At 52.4% G+C, this 22,711-nt stretch overlaps 1 long non-coding RNA gene across 1 annotated transcript in view; it reads left to right on the top strand.

Moving 5' to 3' along the window:
* Positions 1-22,711, top strand: part of LOC146429280 (uncharacterized) — a 27,524-nt gene continuing 4,813 nt past the window's right edge. Inside the window, exons 1-3 of the long non-coding RNA XR_014855770.1 lie at positions 1-171; positions 16,235-16,333; positions 22,304-22,388. This is a non-coding gene — a long non-coding RNA (uncharacterized LOC146429280). The remainder of the gene's footprint in view (positions 172-16,234; positions 16,334-22,303; positions 22,389-22,711) is intronic.

Consider the following 22,711-nt stretch of genomic DNA (forward strand, 5'->3'; position numbering starts at 1 on the left):
GGGTCATTGTCTGGTGTCCAGTTGGCCAAACCGCCGTTTGGAGAGTGCAGAAACGCTCGGGTTTGGGGAGCAGCACCCTTCTGGGAGGCTGTAGGTTTGCTCCTCACCTTCCCAACCCTGCAGGAACACTTGTGCACCTCGCTGGCCTGTGCATCCTGTCATCCGAGTCAGGTATGTGGCTAAATGGGCGGGAGAACCTGGAAATCTGCAAAGGACCCTCTGTTCCAGCTGAGGGGAGAGAGAGGGAGGGACAGAGGAGTCTTCCCATGGTGTGAGTGTGGGAATTCTCTGTTGGAAGCTGCCGGGGCAGAGCTGGCCGTGGGCTGAGGCTGGGCAGGCTGGAGTTGATGCTTGGAATGCTCAGCGCCGTGGATTTGTTGTGTCTGGTGGGCGACGGAGGGATGCGAGCCGGAGCTTTTGGTGCAATTATGAAAAAGCCAATTAAACCCAGGGCGTTTGGCTAGCGCTCGATGGGCGCGTTTGCCGGGCTGGTGCCGATGGTGAGGACCTGCGGGAACTCAGCGCCGCTAATTGAGAGGTTTTGAGCAGCAACCGGGGGCGATTTACTACTGATGGGAGCTTTGCCCGGCAGCAGGAGGAAGTCTGGGGGTGTCGGTGTGCTGCCCCGCTATCCCGCCCGGCCCCGCTATCCCGCCCGGCCCCGCTATCCCGCACATCCCCGCTATCCCGCACATCCCCGCTATCCCGCACATCCCCGCTATCCCGCCCAGCCCCGCTATCCCGCACATCCCCGCTATCCCGCACATCCCCGCTATCCCGCACATCCCCGCTATCCCGCACATCCCCGCTATCCCGCACATCCCCGCTATCCCGCACATCCCCGCTATCCCGCACATCCCCGCTATCCCGCACATCCCCTATCCCGCACATCCCCGCTATCCCGCACATCCCCGCCATCCCGCCCAGCCCCGCTATCCCGCTCAGCCCCGGTCCCCCGGCGCTCCCCGCTAGGTGGGAGCCGCGCTCCGCGCTCCTTCCCCGAGCCCTGCCCGGGAGGTGTGAGCACGGCAGCCTTGCCGGCTCCGGCAGGCGCGGGAGAGTCCGAACTTTCACCAGAAAATATTTGAAAAGGCATCGCAGGTTCCCCCGGGAGCCAGCGGGGGATGCGCCGGGGGCATTGCGGTGCTGGAGAGCCCCGGGCTGCGGGATTCCTGCTCTGCGAAGGCAAAGGCTGCTCCCGGGGTTGGCAGCGCTGTGACCCTGTCACCTGCCCTCTGCAAGGACAGCTCTGCCCTCGGGAAAGGTCCCCCAGCCAGTCTGCCATCGAAACGCTGGTTCGCTGCTCGGAGAGAGGCGCTGGCCGCCTCGCCGTCCCGCAGCCCATCCCGGAGCAGTGCTGTGACCTTTCTGGGCTCCATTCCTGACCTTCCTGCCGCAGGGTGGCAGTTCCTCTCGCCGACTGCCGGGCTATTTTCGGGGACAGTAAATGCCGAAGTATCAGTTACACTGTGCCTTCATTCTCGAGGCACTGCAGACGAGACAGCCACGGGCAGTGACACCTTGCACAGCTCTGACTGCCAGGCTGAGGGTTTTCCAAGGCCAATCCCTAAAAATGTGGGCTTTGCCTGAAAGTTTTAGGATGAACTGTGTGCTCTCTAGCAGACTGTAGAATGCAGATGGGTTGGTGCAATGGATGATTGGAGGAATCTCCATGGGGTGATGCAGCATTCCTTAAACTGATGTTTTCCCAAACAGTGCAGGATGTGTCCTGCTGGAACAAACACCTCGAGTCCCACAGCTCAGGGCTGCAGGGCTGGGCTCTGAGCTTGGGCACTGCTTTAACCCACAGGCAGCTGCCCCCAGAGCCCTGCTCAGCCCCTTCACGTGTTCCTGGGCTGTGGATTATCCCCTGGTATGTGTTGAGGGCAGGGGAACTAAGGATTTAATAGGATCAGGTCTAATGTCTGGAGCAGCCAAAATAATTCATCAGCTTTGCTGGAAAAACAGGTGATCTGACCTTGCCAATGCCAAGCTTCATCGAGGCAGATAATAAAGGATTTAATGTTTAAAGAACGTAGCTCCAAGTAAGATATAAAATTGTTGGCATTGCTGCTCTGTAGAATCCTCTGGGATTTGCCTCTGCCCAGCCCTGCCTGCACACACACATTTGGTCTTCAAACCTGTCCTAGCTTTGGAATATTCTAGAAATCTGTGTCTGTTGGGAAAATGGATGTGGGATCAGAGCAGGGTGCTGGCTCTGATATTCTGTGTTTCCCCACTGGAGAGGGGATGGCACAGAGGTGCCTCCTGCTTTGCCTGACCTGGGCAGTGCCAGTTCTGCCACCTGCCAGCTTCTGGTTCTAAATTAGGGCTTCTGAACGGATTGGGGTTGGTGCTCCTTGCAGTGCTTTGCTTCTGCAGCAGCAGCAGTGTCCATGTCACAGTAATTCCTGGCCCAGGAGTTCTGGGATGTGTAAGAGGCAGGATGAAGGAGCAGCAGGAGGGTTGGAGCAAAGGAGTGAGAGCAGCAGGCTGAGCTCAGCAGGGGCTCAGGGTGGAAAAGCTGCTGCTGTTTTACCAGTAAATGTTAATACTGGTGTGACCAGACCCCTTTGTTGGTCACTTCTGACCCCCTGATGGCAGCCACAGCCACTTTGGCTCCCCAGCCCACATGTGGCTGAGTCCCCAAGGGATCCCAGCTGTGGGCTGAGGTCACTCTTGGGCACTGCAGTGCATTTAATGAACATTTTGATAATCATTCCAGGAAGGCCAGGCTGTGCAGGGCCTGCTGTGGAGCGGGAGGGCTTTGCAGGCAGAAAGGGATGTGCAGCCCCAAGAAAGCCCTGCAGCCCCAAGAAAGCCCTGCAGCCCCATCCCCATGAGCTCTCCAGGGGTCAGTGTCCCTCCCTGCAGCCAGTCACCCCCTGCCTGCTCCCCCGAGCCAGCAATTCCAAATCTCCCAGGACACAGCAGGCATTTGGGATGTCCCCACTGCTTTGTGTCCTGGAGCATCAGCCATGCTGGAGGGGTCCCTGCAGGAGCCTGGTGGCTCAGCTGCCCTTGGCTCTGTCTGTCCCTGTGCTGCTGCTGCCTCTCTGCATATTGCAAGCTCATTCTGATGTGCGCTAATGCTATTATCCTCCAGAAATTGAAATCAAGTCTGAACCTATAATGTTTCACTGGGAGGGAATTGGGGTTATATATTCCTGTGTACAGCAGCATTCTATTTCAGTCATAGCATTTAATTATGATTGGTGTGTTAGTGCCCACCAGAGCATAACAAATTGTCATTATGTTATTCTGCTGAGTCTAATTTAATTGGCAAGTTGTCACAAAAGCAATTATCCATCATTTATTTTGTTGCCATAACCACATCTTGGAGAGCACCTGCTGTCTGAAGTGGAAAGGCTCTGCAGTCTCTTGGTCCTGGATTTCTTCCACTTGCCTGACACAAAGACACCATTTCCTCCTCTTATTTAAAAATATGTTCCTCATTTCCCAGCGTGGGCTTGTGTGCAGGGCTGGAAGTGCCAGAGGAAATGCTCTGTTGGGACATCCTGGGGTTGGTGTGACTGATGTTCCCTCTGGACACCTTGGAGCCCAGTGCAGGGTCTGGGAGTCTCTTCTCTTCTGGAAAGCTGCTATGAACTAAGGAGAGAAAGGAAAGTTTGCAATGAGACATTCCCTGCCTGCAGTAAATGCAACACTTGGCTTCTTGCTAGTCATTTTGGGGAAAAACAGGGAGGGGAAAAAAAACCCTGAGGTGCAGGTGGTTTATTTTGGTGTCTGCATGCACAGAGGTGGGCTGAGTGTGCACAGAGGGGTTTGGAGGAGCAGAAGGGCTGCAGGGGCTCAGCTCCTCGTGGAGCTGCTCAGCTGAGGAGCAAACGTGGTGCTGTGCATCCCCACTGCTCCCAGGTGTGCTCCTGTGGCAGCTCAGGGCACCCTGTGGCACCCTGTGGCACCCCAGCTCCCCTGCCAGCCCTGCCCTGGCTCCAGAGCTGCTGGAATCCATCCCACTGCCAGCCAACCTGGGCTGCTCTCCACTGAGCAACTTCCAGATAAGGCATCTGGGCTCCCAGAGAGATTAGGAGGCTGCCGAGGGAAGATTAGTGGTTTCTTATAATCCAACAGGCACAGCAATATCAGACTTCCCGAGACCAACCCCAAAGTGCTGATTTTCTCCTTCCTGAGGTGGCACGTGGCTGTGACCTGTTCACTCTTGCGATTTTGGAGATTGCATCCCAAAATCCTGCAAGGCTAATGCAGACTCATGAACTCAAAGCCTGTGACTCACTGTGATAAATGAGTAAATAAATGAAAATCTGTTCTGATGTCTGTATTTCTGTGAGTTACTCCCCTCTCCGCCCTGTCTGTAATCTCTTCCCCTCTGGTAGTTCTGATTAGCTGCTAATGAGGAAAGATGATTTTGTAGTTAAAGCACAGAGAGAGGGTTTTGTTCCTGGTTCTGTTTTTTTTTAATTTTTATTTTTTATTTTCCTTTCCATGCCTTGATTTCCCAATCTGTGGGCCCAGATAGTGTTGATTTAAGACGGATGGTGTAAAGCTAAATTAATCCATATTTGCAAACCAATTTGTTTCAAAGGGAGGGTAGAGAGACTTGGAAAGGAAGTCTCATAATTTTTCCCTCTCAGTGTTCTTGCTGGGACTGAAGCAGAGCACTGCCCATGTCTCATTTCTCAGCAGTGACAACCTGGTGTTGGCCAAGCTCTGCTCACTGTCACCAGGAGAAGGTCTGGGGGTGCACAGGTGTCCCTCCTGTGCCTCTCTGGTCACTTCCCAGTGCTGGAGCTTCTCTCTTCCCTGGGCTGGCTGTCCTTTAATGCAGGAGTGGCTCTCAGCAGGGCCTGGGAGCTGCTGGGGCAGGTGAAGGGTGCTGGGTGCAAGGTCAAATCTCAGCGATGCCAGCAGATATTTGTGTGTCTGATTTATGGGTGAGATTCCTGGCGATGGAGGAGGCATCACGAAACTGCTGAGTGTGATAAATAACTCATTGTAATGTATTATTTAGCAAATTATAATGAAAAGCAGAAAATATACTGAGGGGAGCAGACAAATACATTCCCCAGTTGGCAACTTACTGATGGTTTAGAGCCAGGAAATGGATGTTTAAGAGGGCTTGGGAATTTCCATGGCTTCCCCTGCAGATAAATCACCCTCCTGCAGATGTATTTATTGGGTGCCCTGCTGCTGGCTTTGCTCCTGGGGGATGAAATCACCCCAAAGCTGGGAAGAGGACAAGACCCGACTCCTTGTCTTGCCATAAGCAGCAGAGCTGCTACCCGCTTGTTCCCAGGAGGGAAATCACCTCGATCCCCTCGATCCTAGAGCTCCTGGATGCTGGCAGGAGGGATGAGAACAGCCCCAAAGCAGTGTGTGTGTTCGGGACGAGGCAGGCGAGCTGTGCTGCCCGCAGCATCCCTGTGCGCTCTGCGGAGCATCCCTGCGCTCGGGTGAATCCCAGCTTCCCGGGCAGCTCGCTCGGGTGAATCCCAGCTTCCCGGGCAGTTCTCCCGGCTCGGCGGCACCAGGTGGTGCTGCCTGATCGCGCTGGGCGCTGCCGGCGGCACAGCAGCGCCAAGGTGACTCGGCTTTACCTGTCTGTTGTTTTCTTCATCGTTTGAATTCGGCTGCTCCCATCCTCTCCCCGCGCGGGGCAGTGCTGCTGGGATGCTCTCTGCTCCTTTCTGTTGAGATATTTGAAAATCTGCGGTTTAGTGGGGGGAAACATCCCTGTGTTGATGGGCTCAGGCTGGGACAGCGGCAGAGCTGCTGGGTGGCACAAACCCTCCCCTGGGGACATCCCGGCTGTCCCGCTGGGCTTTCCTGGCGGGGAGCAGCTGCCCCGTTATCCCTGAAGCCCCAGACGCTTTCCCAGCCCACCTGGGGTTGTCTTGGCAAAAACCAGCGCTGGGTTTGAGCGCTGAACTCCCAGCCTGGCCCCTGCAAGGTCTGCTTTGGGCTGGGGCTGCCGGATCAGCTCCATCTGTGGCTTGCCAGGGCCAGTTTTATCGGCAGCACAGATAGTGTTGGGGCCTTCAGCTGTACAGGGAGGAGAAGATAAGAGACTTGGAGAGAACTTGACTGGGTGACTAAGATAAATTTACTGTACTACAGGAAATCGAAATGTGAAATAAAGATCTCAAACAACTGAAATATTTAAAAAGATACAGAAGTTGGGTGTGCGTGAGATCCGTTCTGAGCGAGCTGGCTCCCGCCGGGACTGTCCCTTATCAATCCATCACCGGCCTGCCTGAATTTTATAAAAGATAATAGGGTGGAGGGAGAATTGAAATAGAAACTATCCATTACCGGCAGCTGAATGACAGGTTCTCTGCGCAAAATAAGATCATAATTAACAGGAGGGAGACTGAAAGTTTTCTGCTTTGTGGTGCTGTTTGTTTTCCCTCCTGGCTCGGTGGGCAGGGTGGGCACACGGGGGGAATGTCCACAGTGCCACAGCCTCTTCTCCAGGTGCTTTCCATGTGCCTTTATTGAGGGGCTCTCCACAACAGCAGCTTTCAAAAAATGTGCTTGATTTTGCAATTCCTTGGGATAAAAAGGTTACTTGGGGTCTACCTTCTGCTGCTGATGGCTCTTTATTTTCTCAATGCAGAACCCCCAAAAAACAGCCAAAATGACCAGCCCTGCTCCATGGGACACTGGAGCATGATTGGAAAAGTGAAAAAAAATTTTTCTTAACATCATATCAGACTTCACCCCCTTTCCTTGCTCTGCTCCAAGCCCCGTTTGCAATTTCTCATGATTAAATCCTCCTGACCATCAGCAGGAGCCAGGTTATGTTCCCTGTCTTTAAAATGTCCTTCAAACCATAAACGCTCGGCTGAAAACGTTTCCGAATGTTTTTCCTCCTGGCTCATTTAATTTGGAAGCAGCGGCAGGAGCTCTGCTGCCATTACACCCAATATTTAGGAATGTGAAATTGCAACGTGAGGAAGGGAATTAGTGGAGCACTCGGAGTTGCAATAAGCATAGATTGGGTGGATTGGAATGCTGGGAAGCTGTGAGCATGCATGGGAAGCCTGACAGGGAAATAGTCTGTAAAGGCTAATGGAAGACCTGAGAGAAAGAAAATAGCAAACCTCAGGCTTGTGACGCTGGGAAGGAAATAATCCTAATTTGCTTGTGTTTGGTAACCTGAGACATAAGTAATGACGTTGGAAAAAATACATTTTATGGCTGTTTTGAAAGGGTCCATCTCTGCATGGGCTGCACACGGTGTTATCCTGCAGCTGGAGGCTCCAGAACAGCACTCTGAGCAAACCAAATTTCCATCTTCCCAGGGCTTTGCCTCCCCTCTGGTGCCACAGGAGTTCAGAGGATGTCAGGCAGATCAGTGGGAGAAAGCTGGGTCAACCCATGACCTTCGTTCCTCCCCTCCAGGAAGGAATCCAGATAGTTCCAGAGGGTTGGAACTAGGTGATCTGTGAGGTCCCTTTCTCCCCAAACCATTCTGTGATTCTGTGACCTTGAAACAGAGCAGGGATTGGGGTCCCAGCCTGTCTGGTGCTCCAGGAGGTGATGTGTGAGCACAGCCCTCCATCTGCCCATGGCTGAGAGGGCAAACAGGTTGTCACAAAAAAGGCTGGAATTGGCTCATTTCTAAGATGAGATGACTTAAAAACGCCCAAGGTAGAGGAAATGGATTCATCATTATTGTTATCTTCATTGCTGCCATCACCCCTGTGCTGGAATGTGCTCCAGGACTGAGGGATCAGTGCAGATGTGTGGGGGGAGCTGCTGAGTGGCCTTCAGGTTTGGAAATTAGGCAAACAGAGCTCGTGCTGCTCCTGCACGTTAATTGGGTGGTAACCTTTGCATAACCTTTAGAAAACCTCTGGCTGTGAGAATCCACAGCCTGGAGAATGTGTGCTCCTGGGAGAGCAGAGCATCCTTTGGGGTTAAGGTCCTGGGGCTGGGGGAGATGCAGGGGTCACCCTGTGCCACCCAAAAACTTGTGTGACCCCTAAACTGTGCTTCCCCACAATGGTGTGGTTCACCTCTGGTGATGTCCCTGCTGTGCTCAGTGCTGCACTGGGCTGAGCTCTGTGCTCTGCAGAGGGCAGAGCTTTGGGGTGGCAGAGCCTTGTGTCCCCATGTCCCCCACGTCCCCCCCAGGCTGAGGATGCCCAGGGGTGCAGCTCCCTCCCTCCCTCCCTCCTCGCCCTGGAATCAATCCCAGCGCCGCCAGATTGCCTTGTCCGTTCCAATGATCTTTAACTCCGTTTTTCCCCGAGCAATCAGAAGCATTTTCTCCTCATCCAGGTGGTCTTTTCCCATTTTGCTCTCTGCAGTCCCAGCACCCAGGGCAGTCACATCTCATCACGCCTTTTCTCGAGCCATTTGTACCTCCAGCTTTTTCTGTTGCCATCAATTTAGCGGCAGCCTCTCCCCCCTGCTCTGCTCCCCCTGTGCCAACCGCAGCTTTGTGGGGCTGAAACTCAACATTCAGAGCCTCAGCAGAGGCAAATGCAGATCCCATACCCTCCTGCTTTCATGCAGATGGGAGAGTGGCCCTCCAGTTTCTTTTGGGAGGGAGTCAACACCTTAAAAAAACCCTTTTCCTAGAGAGACTGTTAGAAACCAGAGGCAAATGTGGATTATTAGTAGTGACTTAGTGGCTGCTGAGGAAGTAGAGACCCTGGACTAGAAATCATTCAGCAGCAGATTCCGAAACACAGGATTGTCAGTGCTGTGTATCAATAAAAAAGAAAAATATAAGGATATGGGAATAAAAGATCACTTAATTGGGAGTGCATCCTGTCTCCCCGGCACTGAGCATCAACTCAGCAAAACGCTTTAAGTGTGTGATTAAATATAAACTCTCTCCTCAGCCCCTCGCTGTTCAGTGGAGCAGTTGAGCAAGTGCTGAAGTGTTTGCTGAGCAGGGCTTTGCTGTCTCCCTGTTTTTCCTTGGGCAGAAGAATTAAACACTCATCGGTATCACCTATTAATAAGGCAGCAAGTAGCCACAGCAGCCCTTGTGCAGCGCAATTGAGCTCATCATTTTTCTATATAGGAGCAATTAAGCTGCACCAGGAGGCCTATGTCTTTATATCATCACCTAATGACAGTGCAAAAGTATTCCAGGGAAGGAGAGGGGGAAAAAATCACATCCATATTTAATTGGCAAAGTTATCACCTTCGCTTCAGAGCCCCAACTTGCAGCCCTTCTGGCCAAGTTCCAAGTCAGATCTATTTCCCCCGGCTGGGAAGCGAGGAAAGTGTCCTTATATTATGCTTCTGCAACAAAATACCTTTTGAAAGCTCGTGAATGTGCTCCCAACTGCAGTAAATAACTGATAGGCTCTGCTCTTTGCAGCAAATGAAGATATCTTTGAGCCGTTAGATTCCTTTCGGGTTTTTTTAAGGAAATTATTTGTCTTATTATTATTCTCCAGCCCCACACTTGCCTGTCAGATTAAATTTTTTATTGCACTAAACCGCAGAGCCATCTGGAGCCCCTCACGTCCTGCTCTCAGTACTGGAGTGTGGCAGTGTGGCTCTTCCCTTTCAGCATTCTGATTCCTCCCAAGGTGTTTATGTCATGGTCAGTTGTCCAGTCTGCTGTTTCCATCCCCGTGTCCCCTTGCTGGTGGCCTCTGGGGCTCAGTGGTGTCCCAGTCTGTCCCTGGGCTGTGAGGAGCAGCTGGGGAGATCCATTGCTGTTGCAGGGGATTGGATTGATTTCCTCAGCCAAACACCTCCTTTTCCAGCTTCATCTCACCCTGTGGGTGTGCAGAGCTTTGCTGAGGCCCTGAGGCTGAGCTGAAAACATTTATTGTCTCTTTTTGCCCTTCTCTCCCAACCCTCAGCCAGAGCTGAGCCCTGGCTGCATCCTCAGGTGCCACAATGTCCCTGGGGACTCCTGAGCCACCCGAGAGTGCCAGCAGCGTCTGAAGGTTCCTCCCAGCAGTGACAGTGACAGACTCAGAGCCACGGTGGCAGAGCAGCTCTGGCCCTTGTTGGCTGACACTGGGAATAACTGGGGGGAAAATGTCACCAGGAAAGAGTGGCCCTGACCAGCTGCCCCTTCTTGGCTTGACCACCCAGCTCTTCTCAGCTCTGCAGTGCCCTGGGCAGGGGGATATTGCCTCACTGTGCTCTGAACAGACAGAGAAAGAGGAAAAGGGAGAAAAATGGGAGGAGAATATCGATGACTTCCATCTCCTCAAGCCCAGTAACTAGTTTTTGACACTTCTCTGCCACTCCAGCTTCACAAAGCCCCGGCTCTCTGAAGATTAATTGATGTAGGCCACTCAACCTATTTTCAAATCCCTTTCAGTTACCATTTAAAACCTTCTGATTTATTTTTTTTGATAAAGTCACCGAGGCTTTTTATGGATTCTCAAATGATTGTCCAGCTTGACAAATTGGATTCTTAAAGCTGGTTCTTTCAAGAAAAGGATGTGGTTTGACAAGACAAGAAACAGCTCATCTTTGAGACGGGGGGATAAATAATAAAAAAAAAAAAATCTCATTCTTTGAGTCAGGTGTAGCTCAATGGGTGTCTTGCTCGTCACTGATAATCTTATCTGGCTGTGATGGGAAGGAACCCACACAAAGGGGCCCAGCCAGGCTCCAGGGCTGATATGGTGCTGATTAATAGGTCTGTCCAGGCGTGCAGAGCCCCAGGAAAGGTGATTAATGCCATGTGAGACGAGCTCTGACCCTCTCCCCTGCCAGCCCTGCTCCTGCTGCTGCTGCTGATGGATCAGAGCAGCTCCTGCTCCGTGCACAGGGCAGGGCAGGGCAGCTGGGTTCTCACCCTGCTTGTGCTGGCCTTGGTGAGGTCGTGTCACTGCCAGGGCTGCTGGTTCTGATGGAGTTCTTGCTGTCCAGCTCCTCGTGGAGCTCTGTGAAGAGCAAGACACCTTCCCATGGGTGGTGGGGATGTGCAGAGCAGCTGTGGTGCTGAGCAAGGTGATCCTGGCTCTTTGAACCCAAACAGGGATGTCCCTGCACGGCGTTGGCTCTGCTGGAAGGTGTCCCTGTCCTTGGCAGGACAGCTGGGATTAGAGGAGCTTTATTGTCCCTCCCAGCCCAAACCATTCTCTGGTTCTGTGCTCCCTGTGAGTGTCCTTTGGAACGCAGGGCCTCTGTGGTGGCAGTGTCACAGTGTCACTTTGTCACCCTGCTGGCCTCCCGAGGACAGCAGAGGAGCAGAGATCTCCTCAGGGCTGCAGCCCCACCAGGAGCCCGTGATCATCACAGGCAGGATAAGATACAGTCCCTCTCTGCTTAAGTAATGCTTTTCATTTTTTAATTGACTGCCTTCACTTTGAACATTTCCCACCTGGCAGTTACTCTGAATAATGGAAATGCATCATAACTCCTACCCGCTCTCTGCATTGAATGACTCCAGGTGATACTTTATATCTTATTATGGTTATTTATTATGATGTCCAGTTTGGTTCTGTAGCAGAGGGAGATCATTAACCTCTCCAGCAGTAAAGAGAACTCTCCGTGTTGTTTTCAAAGCCATTAAAGCTTTGAAAACTTCTCTTTTTCTATTTTTTTTTAACAAAAAAACCTACAGGGCTGCATAATAAACTGCTGACACAGGTTGGTGAATGCAGGAGGGGCACAGACCCTCCCGCTGGGTCCCACGGAATTGCAGGCAGAGCTCGGAGTAAGGAAGGAGTAATTTGCTTGTTAGAAAACACACAAGCAGTGCTGGGAGCCTGGAGGGAGATCCTGATGGTGCTGAGAGAGGAGGAGGTGGTCAGGAATGCCACCTGGGGCTCCAAGGACTTGTGTCCCCATAAATCCCCCATAGGCTGTGGACATCTCGGGGTGCTGCTGATTCCTGGTTTTTGGGGCTTCTTTTCCCTGTGCCTCGGTGAGAGTGAGGAGCCTCCTGCACAGATTGCTGCTCTCAGGCTGCATATGGTCTCTTAATGTCTATTTTGGGTCCCTTAATGTCTGTTCATGGCCACCTAAGGCCGTGCCCAGATGTTGCTCCTGGTTGCTGGTGGTGGCTCTGTGTTTTCCATGGCTGAGGTCTCAGCTGATTGCTGGACAGCTCAGCTTGCTGGGAGCTTTCATCAGTCACAGGGGGAATTCATCTGGGCAGAAATGAAAGCAGATGCTGAGTCTCCCACCTGGGCAGGCAGCATGTCCCTGCTGGAGATGTGCATCCCCTCTGGAGGCTGTGAGGGGATCCCCAGAGGGATCCTGATTGAAATCTTTTTGCAGTGGGAGACATGTTCACATCCCACAAAGTCACCTTGTCCCCATCCACACCGTGTCCCTTCACACCCAGAAGGTCCTGAGATCAGATGTTCCCCATCTCCACGTAACCAGAGGCTACTCCAGCCTGGTGGCTGATGGTGATAAAGCCTCTGTGGATGTCCCAGATTTTGGAGGCACATTGTGCTGGCCATATGGCTGGGGAATGGGGAGGCTGCAGACATGATGGGATGCTAATGAATCAGTGGTGTTGTCTGGCCTGTCTGTGCCTCTCAGAACCAAGGAAATGCTGTTCATTAAGCTCTTGTTCAAGTGCCATCACAGACAGAAAAGCACCTCTGGATTGAAAAAGAAAAAAAAATGCAGCAATTCCTTGTCGTTCACTTCCCAGGTCTTCCAGGTGAAATTTGCTCTGTTGGAAAGCCAGGAGTTGGTTTTCCCAGTGGCTCCAAGTACATTGCTCATGCTCTGGCTGCACAAAGTTGCTCCTGTAGCTGTGATGCACCTCGGGGAAGGTGAGTGTTTGCTTTTCTGCTGCACACACTGTGACCTGAGGCGATATTGAGAATTAGGTGCTGTTTTCACCTCCCCCAGGCAGCTGTAGCTCCACATTCCTGCTTGTAGCACCTCCATCTCTGCATCCCAGGCGTTCTCTTCCATGTCAAATGCTGCTTGAGAATGAGTCTTGTCACAGGTTGGAAGGATTTCATCCCATCCTGGTCATCCTTGGCTGCAGAAGCGTTTTTGGCTGATGCAGCAGGTCAGTGTGGGTTTGCAGAGACCCCAGGCTGGACGATGTGGAAGCAAAGTGATCCTTTTTCCCCAAGAGCCTCCAGCCTTGGGTGCTGGGGCAGGCTGGCTGGCAGTGCTGCTGCAGGGACTCGGGGAGGGAAGGAACAGGAGTTGGAGATCAGAAAGGAAACTAGGCCAGAAAAGGCAGCAGATAGTTTGCAAAAGGATGATCCAAGCAGCTTTGATATGGATATGTTCCCTCGCAAAGACACAGCGCTGGAGAAGCTCTTTATCAGTGTCAGGAGATGACAAACGAGGCGGGGAAGTCACGGGGCTCTCTGCAGCTGCAGCACCTTGGAAATGATGCAGGTACTGGTGCTGCTCTGCTCTTCGGGCTGCTCCTGCCTTAATTAATCACGGGAAAAAGGATTGTCTTCCCTTCTGGGCTTTTTATAGCGCCATCAGTGAGGGAGGGAAGATGGGAAGAGGAGAATTGCCTGTGGGCACATTTGGGGAGGATCATCCCCCATTGTGCAGCAGGACAGCCCTGCTTGGCTGGCAGATCTGTTAGGGAAAGCAGGAGCTGCCCTTGGGTCAGAGCAGGGCGAGGGAGAGGAGGGAGGCAGCAGCCACACAGGCACTGGGAGCTGCAATTGTCCCTGCAGTGCTGCTGGAACCAAGGGTGGCACAAACCAACAGGGCAGGTTAAAAAAGAAATTTAAAAAAGAAATTTAAAAACGGAAATATCAAACCAGAGTTTCTTACCGTTACCTCGTCCTCTTTTTTTTTTTTTTTTGAAGAGTTCCCTTGAAGCCTTGTCTATATAAATGTTGAATTATATGGTTCTTTGGCTCTTTACTAGAAATTGCTCTGAATTACTTTTTTTTATATAATCTGTTCCATTTCCAGCACTCTGCCATATCTCGCAGAGGAATATCTGGAGCTGTTGACTGGCTCATTCTCCTGCTGCCAGGCGGCCTCTAATAAAGTTGCCCTCTGTTCCACTGCAGGGCAGCAATCTGTAATGAAAATTTTATACGAGTGGTTGGGAAATGGAGTTGGAATCTGGGTTTCAAGTATGATTTCGTAATACTCCAGGCATATATATATATACACAGATGCACAGTGTTTGGGGATTTGGAAATAGAAGGGATCATTTCCCAACAATCATGTTTTCCTTAAAGCCCTTCTCGATGGGATTGGTGGGAATTTGGTGGTTCAGACCTCCCCCTTGGAGCTCTCCTGTGGTGGTGGGAATTTGGGAAGCAGAACAACTGCCCTGATGCTGTAAGCTGAATTTCTTGGGCATTTGCTCATCGCTGCCATGGAAGGGATGAGGATGTGGTTGGAGTTGGTGCATTTGGAAGGGAAGCACCAGCTCTTGTCTCCTTCCTCCTCCCATGTCTGTGTTTAAATGTTCCTTGTGGTGCTTTGGGCACTGCCCATCCATGCCAGGCCATGCTGGGGAAGATCCTTGTCCTTCTCTGTGTTTCCATGTGCTGATTATCCAGGCAGGGTCCTGGGCTGTGGTCCCATCAGGGTCATCCATCCCCCTGGAGGTGTCACTCCCTCCTGGAGCACCGTGGATGCTGTGACAGTGTCCGTGGCCTGGGCTGGCATCTGGGCAAACTTTCCTTCCCAGCTGCTGCTGTTTGAATTTGGCACATCTATGCTAAACACGCAGCACCAGCCCTCTCTGGGGCTGATCAATATTTAATGTGGAATTTACAAAGATTGACTTGAGGATGCGTTTAAAATTGGAGCTTTAGCCGTGGGTGGCAATTTCCGAGTCGCAGCAGTGGAGTTTGATTATTTAGAGAGATGGCATTTTGCACATTTAAAATAATCCTCAGGACCGCAGGGCTGTCGCAGCCCCTCTTCCCCTAAACTGTTGACTTTTCAATTGTTTTGTTTGTTGTTGTTCAATATTAATCACCCTGGCTGCTCGCTCGGCGCCGGGCTGGGCTGGTGCTGATGGGGTGAAGCTCTTTTGGGGTTTGGTGCTTTGCTGTGCTCCAGGAGCCCAAGTGTTTTGGGAAGGGAGACCTGTGGTGTGTCCAGTGTGTCCTGGCTGTCCCTGCCCCGTGCTCCAGGCTGGGGTAAGCACCCTGCACAAACCCCTGCAGACCTGTTTAGGGACACTAATGCTGGAACTTGAAGTGCTCCAGGCCAGGCTGGATGGAGCTCTGAGCAACCTGGTCTAGTGGGAAGTATCCCTGTGAATGGCAGGGGGTGGAATGAGATGATTTTAAAGATTCCTTCTAACCCAAATCAATCTGTGAGTCTTTGATATTCAAACTGGGTGAATTTCCCCAGAAACTCTGCAGAACTTGTCAGACCATGGGCTGGAGCTGTAAGTGATGGATCCATGGAAACTGAGTGTCCAGGGGTGCAGACAGAGTTCCCCTGCACTTGGCTGTGCAGAAAACAATTCAGGCTTTCTCCTGAGGCAGCCACAGAACTGACCCTGAATTCAGCCCACCTCTGCAGTCCTGGTGAGGAGAAGGAAACTCTTGTCATTGTTGATATGGAGGGCAGAAAATATTTCCCTTCCTCCCCTTTATCTAATTGTTCACTCAATTCTAATTAAAAGGCTTGAGAGCAGCTTGTTTCATGTGTGGAAAAGGAGCACTACTTACAGCAGTGACACAGTTGTTCATAAATATCAAAGCTTTTACATTAAAGAACAAAAGAGTGGAAATACATTGCTAAATCCATGGGTGAGGTGTTGGTGAGGAGTTGGGGCTCCCATAGGTGAGACCTCAGCATCCAACCCTGCAGCTGTGCCAAGCACCATATGTTTTATTGAAAAATGTGATGTTGGTGGTTTTCTGCTCAGCCCCAGAGCCCCTCACTGCCTGCACACCCCAAACCCCGTGGGCAGCAGTGGACAGGAGGGATCCAGCTGTGTGGGTCTGGTCTGCCATGGCAGATCCCAGAAATCTGGTTATTTCACACCAGAAATAATATGTGCAAAAACCCAAGGCCTTATTTCCCTTCTCCTCCCCCTTCAAATTGAAGCACAAATATGACAAGTGTTATGATGAAGGCTGAGCGCCCCGAACATCTCTCCCCTTGCAGATTACTATGTAAATCAGCCACTTAATATCTCTGCTTGCCTGTGCTGTGCTGTGTGCTGGGCTGGGGACATGCTGGGTGACAACCCTGGCCCCTGGTGGGTCACACCCTGCTGGGGGGGCTGTGTGTGCTGTGACAGAGCTGTTCCCATGGCCGAGACAAATCTGCCAAATTATCTGAATCTGACAAATCAAGTCACTTTTTAACAGTAACTTCTGTTTTTTTCCAGCACCTCTTGCCTGAAAAAGGAGATGCTTTCCCCACTGCCCTGGAAGAGGAGGAGATGCTTTTCCCACTGCCCTCACTCCACAAAGCTCGTGTTTGCAAGGTAAGAGGGATGGTGGTGGCTCTGGGTGGCTGCAGGGCTGGGGACAGGCTGGGTGTTGTCCCTGCCCTGCCTGAGCTCTCTGTGCACACTCCAGGTCTGGAGATGAAGGAGGTAGGGTTTGATGGATGAGCAGAGTGAAATGCAGATTTATGGTGTGTTTCCTCCGGAGAGGAGGCTGGTCTGGAGGAGGAGCTGTCAGGGTTGGGGTTGCAGCACCAGGGGCTCAGCTCTGGGGTGCTCCAGGCAGCTCCCATGGGACAGGGGGCTCTGCAGCCCCTCCTTCCAGCAGGAAGCCACCTCAGGCTGCCCAGGCTGTCGAATGTCACACCTGGAATGACCACCATGCACGAGGCCACCTGACCCAGCTGCTCTGGGAGGTCCTGGGGTGACCACAGGGCTGGCAGTGCTTGTGATGCCATCCTGGCACAGCCAGCTGGGATCCAGCCTGTCCCCCCTGCCTGGAATCCTGGCCTTAACACACCCCAAATTTAACACCCCCCTCACCACTCTGCCCAAGCGAAGGCCATTTGTTTCTGTTGGGTTTTAATCTCCTTTATTTTGCTGCTTACTCCGTGTGAAGATTGAGGCAGCAGCAGGACACGCTGAGCTGCGCTGGGGTCGTTACTGCAAAGCCCTGATGATGGAAATGGTTTGGGAGTAAAGACATTATTAATGAAGATGATAAGCAGGGAAGGTACACCACGCTCGTGTACCTGAGCTCGCCCGGCTTGTACTCGGCCAGCACATCCATCTAGTGCTTGTGTTCATCCATTTCTTTAAATGCCTTCACGGGTGATGTCAGCCTGCCTGGCAGCTCTGTGCCGTTTGAAAGAACTCAAACAAATTAACTCCAAAAAGTTCACGTCTGAAATGATGCTGCTTCCCAGCTCGTGGCTCTGAGCAAGGGGGAAAGCACTCCTGGATGACCAGTGGCCCCAGGGGTCCTGAGAGAGCTGTTGCTGGTGGTTTAGCTGTGATGGGATGGAGCTGAGCTCCCGCTGCCATCCCAGGGCACATGGCATGGCCTTGTGCCCACCGTGGGGCCAGGATTGCTGCTTGTCCAAGAGAAATGCAAATATGGGACAATCAGCCTCTGCAGCAGCAAAGTGGGATGTGATGAAATCCAATCAGTTAATAACCCTTCACAGCACTGGGAGAATTGCAGATGAACGTGCTTTTAAACAACTTTTTTCCTCACTGGAATTACTCCCCTGTGTTTTTTCTGAGAAAACCCTCATTTTGGCTTGTGCCTGCTATAAAGGGCCACTGGGTTCAGAGCCAGGGCATCTTGGCAGAGCTCTTCCACTGCATCCTCCTGCACCATTCTGGCTCCTGAAATGGCACCTCTGTCCTTGTGGGTGACCCCTGAGCCTCCAGCTGCTGCAGGGTGTCCCTTGGGGTTCCCAGCTGGATCCCTGGGGTGTTTCCCCATGGAATCTGCTGAGGTGGGAATGAACTCTGCAGGAGCAGAAGGGCTCTGCAGACAGAGCTGATGAGCCCGAGGAAGAGGAGGCTGTGAGACACGGATAGTAATCAAGGCTAATTTGCTGATTTGCCATCCGGAGTAATTTCTGACATTATTTCTTTCCCCCTTCCCGATTTTCTCGGGGAGGGGCAGCGCCAGCTCTCCATCCTCCGCCGAGCTCCGTCTGCCTGATTAGGGCTGTCGGGATGATTGATGTGTTCTTGCCGGGGAAGGTGAGTCCCTGCCTGTGACAGCTGGGCTGACAGCCCGGCACAGACAGGGCAGTTATCCCCTTTTCCAGTAGCACAGTGCTGGGCTCTGGCTCCAGGGGCTCCTGCCAAGGTCACAGCCTCCAAAACGCCACTGTCCTCCCCAGATGGCACCTTCAACCCCTGGGCAAGGATGGAGGAGGAGGAAGGGGCATCTCCTGGGCAGGTGTGGGTTTGTGTGGAGCTGCTGGATGCTCCCCTGCTGTACTAGGGCTGTGGAGCTGCGATGCTGCCGGGAGAAAATACCATAGACTGGGAAAAAAATCTCACTTAAGTCTTTGCAAAGCCATAGATAATGCACTGCGAGAGTGAACAACCAGGATGAAAAATAATTGCACTCCTATTTTTCTCCAGCTTTTCTTATCAACGACTTTATCACCTTTGGTTTTATTTTACACCTTATTTAGACTTTACTGTAATCCCAGCTATTTCACCATTGACACCTCCTTAATACCTTGTCTAACACCTCTGACACCTCTGGCTAATGCCCAGGCCCTGCTCCAGCGCAGAGCAGGAACTGAAAAGAGCTGAAATGGAGAGAGGGAAAAATTATTTACTACCCAGGCTCTGTGAATAATAACCTCAGAGGAGGAGGTGGGGGCCAGTCCTCCCTGTGCAGCTGAACTTTGCTATCTGCCACATCCGTCTCCACTGTGCTGAGTTTTCCCTTTCCCCTTCTCTCCGAGCCTAAAGACCATGGCTACATTACCTAGATTTAACTACCCATTACACAAACTATATCTCTAAAGCGAGGGATATGGCAGCTTTATTATAAGTTTATTACATGCTAATTCAAGCAAATAAATTTGCTCCAGCTGTGGAGCAAAGGAGATTAATAACCTCGAAGATCACTTCGCTGCTTTGATGAGTTTCTTGAACAGAGTGGAGTATATTTAGGAAGAGCAACTAGATTAGTCAAAAAACCCCTTTAATTATTAGTGACACTGTGCAAACTGCTTCCTACGAGTGGAATACCAACTACTTAACTCCCTGACCTTATTATTCAAATAAACACTCCTTATTATAGCGACATGACTTGCTCATCAACACATCAGATCAGCTGCCAGGGTGGGGGTCTGGGGGTCCCCGCTGTGCTGGCAGCCACCAGCTGGGCTCTGTGAGTGATATAACGACCCAGAAGGGTTTAAAGAGCTTCACCTGCCACACAATGAGCACAGAAATGGCTTTGCTGGAATGTTCTTGACACTTGCCCCTTTCCCTGCTCAGGGTACTGAGTTTCATTCTGCAGTTAATCTATGTTTTTCTGGAAGTGTGCAAGTCTGGATGTTCTGAGCTGCTTCAGTGCTGCTGATGGTTTGATGTGTGGTTTGTAGAACAGCCTTGGAAGAGACTGTGGGGCTGTTCTTGCTGCTGGTGCTCTCACAGTGCTCATTGCCTTCATGTTTGATGGACGCTGAGGAAATTCTGCATTTGCTAGTTCATCTCCATTGGTGGGATGGTGGAGCTGCATGAGGATTTTTCTGCCCCTTTCAGAGATAAAAAGCAAGACTAGAATGGCTCCCAGTTGTTACAGATGTCATGAAAATGTATATGAGTAAAGTAAGTAAAATTTTTTAAAAAGTAGGTAATTGTCAGAGAGACTTCCCAGTGCAAGGAGTTTAACCCTGAAAGTTTTTCTGGGAGCAAAGAGCCTCCTGGGATGGTTCAGGATTCTGGAAGTGGTGGTTGGGAGTGGAGCAGCTCTGCAGCACTCATGGAACTGCAGGGAGCTCGTGATCCCGCTGGGAATTCGGGAATCCCACCCGTTTGGGTGGCACTGGGCAGCGGGACAGGAGTGTTTGTGACCCTGTGCCAGGGCCGGGAGACAGGAGGGATCACAAAAAGCATCTTCTGCTTCCTCCCAGGGGGAAGCATCGCTGGCACCTCGTGCTGTGCCCTCCAAGCGCCGCAGCTGCCCTTGAGGCTGATGGATGGAGGCTCCGGCGGAGCAGAGAGGACACGGAGCAGCGATCCGCCGCACGAGTTGCTTCCTTCATCCTCTCTGGTCCTGTTTTAGCCACAGGCCAGCCAGATTCGCTGGATGCTCAGGGGACTTGGAGCCCAGGGTGTCCCTTTGCGGGTCCCCAGGGTCTGTCAGCCGTCCGGGGGGACAGTGTGGGTCCAACCGCTCTTGGAAAAGCAGCAAATCCAGAATATTCTCCTGCTCCTGTGCTTCCCGCTCCCCCAGCCCCTCTGCCTTCAAACAGTTTCTATTCTATGTAGAGCAAGCAAAAATGATGTGTTAAATACAGCCCGGGCTGAAGCTCTGAATCAAATCAATTCCTTTTTGATTCTCCAAGCTTTTGAATCCTCAGCCCTGCTGGAGGATTGTTAGCACAAGAATGGGGCTGAAGGAGCAATCCTTTCGCAGCGCTATTGACTCAATTATTTTGCCTCTTGATTTTCTATGAGCGGCCGCGCCGATATTCTGATTGCTAATGGCAGAGCTTTGTTCCTGCGGCTCCCGAGGCTCGGCTGGAGCAGCGGCGGCTCGGCTTGGGGCACCTCCACCTCCCCCGAGCTCCGGGTGGCATCGGCGCTCCGTGCATTGTGATGGAAGCGCAGCGCGGCGCGCAGGGATGTGCGGAGCTCGGCGTTTCCCCGCGGGGATGCTCCGTCCCACCGGGCTCGGGGCTGCGGGAATCCTCCGTTCCCCTCGGCTCGGGGCTGCAGGAACCCTCCGTTCCACCGGGCTCGGGGCTGCGGGGATGCTCCGCCGAGGGTTCCTGCCCGGGATGCGCCGTGACCTTGCCGTGTCCGCGCCGCTGCCATCGCCGCTCCTGCCGGATCGATGGGCCAGCGCGGCTCGGAGCGGGGAGCTTGTTGCATTTACACAGCGTCACGGCTATCAGTATTGACAGCTTGTCCTTCGGGCCGCCGTGTGCGGGTCAGTGATGCTCCAGCCCCGGGAGGTGATGCTGAGCGCTGCCCTGGGCGCTGCTCCCCTCCAGGTGTTCACCTCCCTGCAGCATCTCAGGAGGGTTTGGAGCCTACAGCCCAGCCGGGCTCACTTTTTCAGGATTGAAAAAGAGGAATTCCCCACCCATCAAAAGGTTGTGACAGGACCGATAGGAAGCATTTTGGATCTCTGGATGAAAGGGACTGAGAGGAACAAACTGCAGCCTTGCTTTGAAGAGGCAAAGCCCTGTGAGAATCCTGAGCAGTTCTATTGGTGGTCCAAATGTGTTGGAGGCTTAGAGAAGGCAAAAGCAGGAACTTTCTCCTGCTTTTTATTCTTGCTGATCTGTCACATCAGAGCCCGTGCTGGGTGCTCTGTAGGTGCAGGGGGTGGCAGATCCCTGCTGGGTGTCACCAAGTGCTGATTCTGTACCCAGAGACACTACAAGTGCTGTTTCTGTCTCCGCGGCTGGTGTGAGCTGGGGTCACCCGGTTAATGCACGTTTCAGTCTTCATTGGCTTTTTAACTAGTTTTTAATCAGTAATTATTAGCGGGCAGGAGCTGTGCGAGGGCTCCTCTCATCGCTGCCGGGGCGAGTGCCACTCGATGTGTCACAGCAATTAGCACCCAGTGGCGGCAGCAGGCTGCGGGCTGGACATTGTCACCAGGACGTCGGCTGGTCCCCAAGCGGCCAGGAATGCCGCAGAGGGTGGGAATGTGCCCAAGTTTCAGCAGCCCTGACCCTGTCAGGGTTGTTAATGTTGGGAAGGGCAAGCTGGGGACCTGGGCTTGCTGCCACCGTGGGATACAGTGGCTTTGAGGACCTGGATCGTCCATTCATACTGGAAAGAGACTTTAAATTCACAAGGGTGTGCAGGGATAGGACAAGGGGATTGTCTTCAAGCTGAAGGAAGGCAGATTTAGGTTGGATATTGGGAAGAAGTGAGGGTGGTGAGGCCCTGGCACAGGGTGCCCAGAGAAGCTGTGGTGCCCCTGGATCCCTGGAATGTCCAAGGCCAGGCTGGATGGGGATTGGAGCAACCTGGGACAGTGGAAGGTGTCCCTGCCATGGCAGGGGTGGCACCGGATGGTTTTTAAGGCCCTTTTGAACCCAACCCCATCCATGATTCTGTGAGAAGCTTTGTTTGCCCTGCAGAGCAGGAATGAGGAGCAGTGGATGCAGCCAGCCTGGCCCGGGGGAGCTGCTCCGTGCTAATTCCAGCCGTTGCCGTGGAGGTAAATAGCAGGAATCAGCCTCTGCCTAATGCACAAACGGAGTCAAGTACCTGTGCCCTTTGCAAAGCGCTAATGAATTACAAGTGTCTCTCCTTACCCAGGCGCTGCCACCACCTCGTGACCAGCTGAAAGCTGCAGCCCTGCGCCCTCGACATGTGGAGCTGCTGGAATTGCTCATTTCTGATGGTATTTATTATAATTGAATGCAGAATGTGAAAAGGGGTGGGTTTTTTGGGGTGGGTTTCAGAGCTCTCAGGCTGGGTGGCATCCGGGCTGTGCCACCACAGGGATTGGTACCCAGTGGAACAAATGAGCTTTAAACCCCTCTATTTTATTATTCTTTCTTAATTATGAGGCGGCCCTCGTAAATAGCCGTGAAAGGGAGTGCTTAAGCTCATAATTAATAAATGCTGGCTTGGTTTCTGCTGCTGAACTGCAGCCTCGAGATGTCTGACGGGGGATATGTGGATCTGCCGAGGAGCAGAGGGTGCTCAAGTCCTCCAAGCAGT

This window comes from Lichenostomus cassidix, chromosome 19 (genome assembly GCF_008360975.1).
Source record: "Lichenostomus cassidix isolate B80296 chromosome 19, HeHo_3.0, whole genome shotgun sequence".
NCBI classification, from domain to species: domain Eukaryota; kingdom Metazoa; phylum Chordata; class Aves; order Passeriformes; family Meliphagidae; genus Lichenostomus; species Lichenostomus cassidix.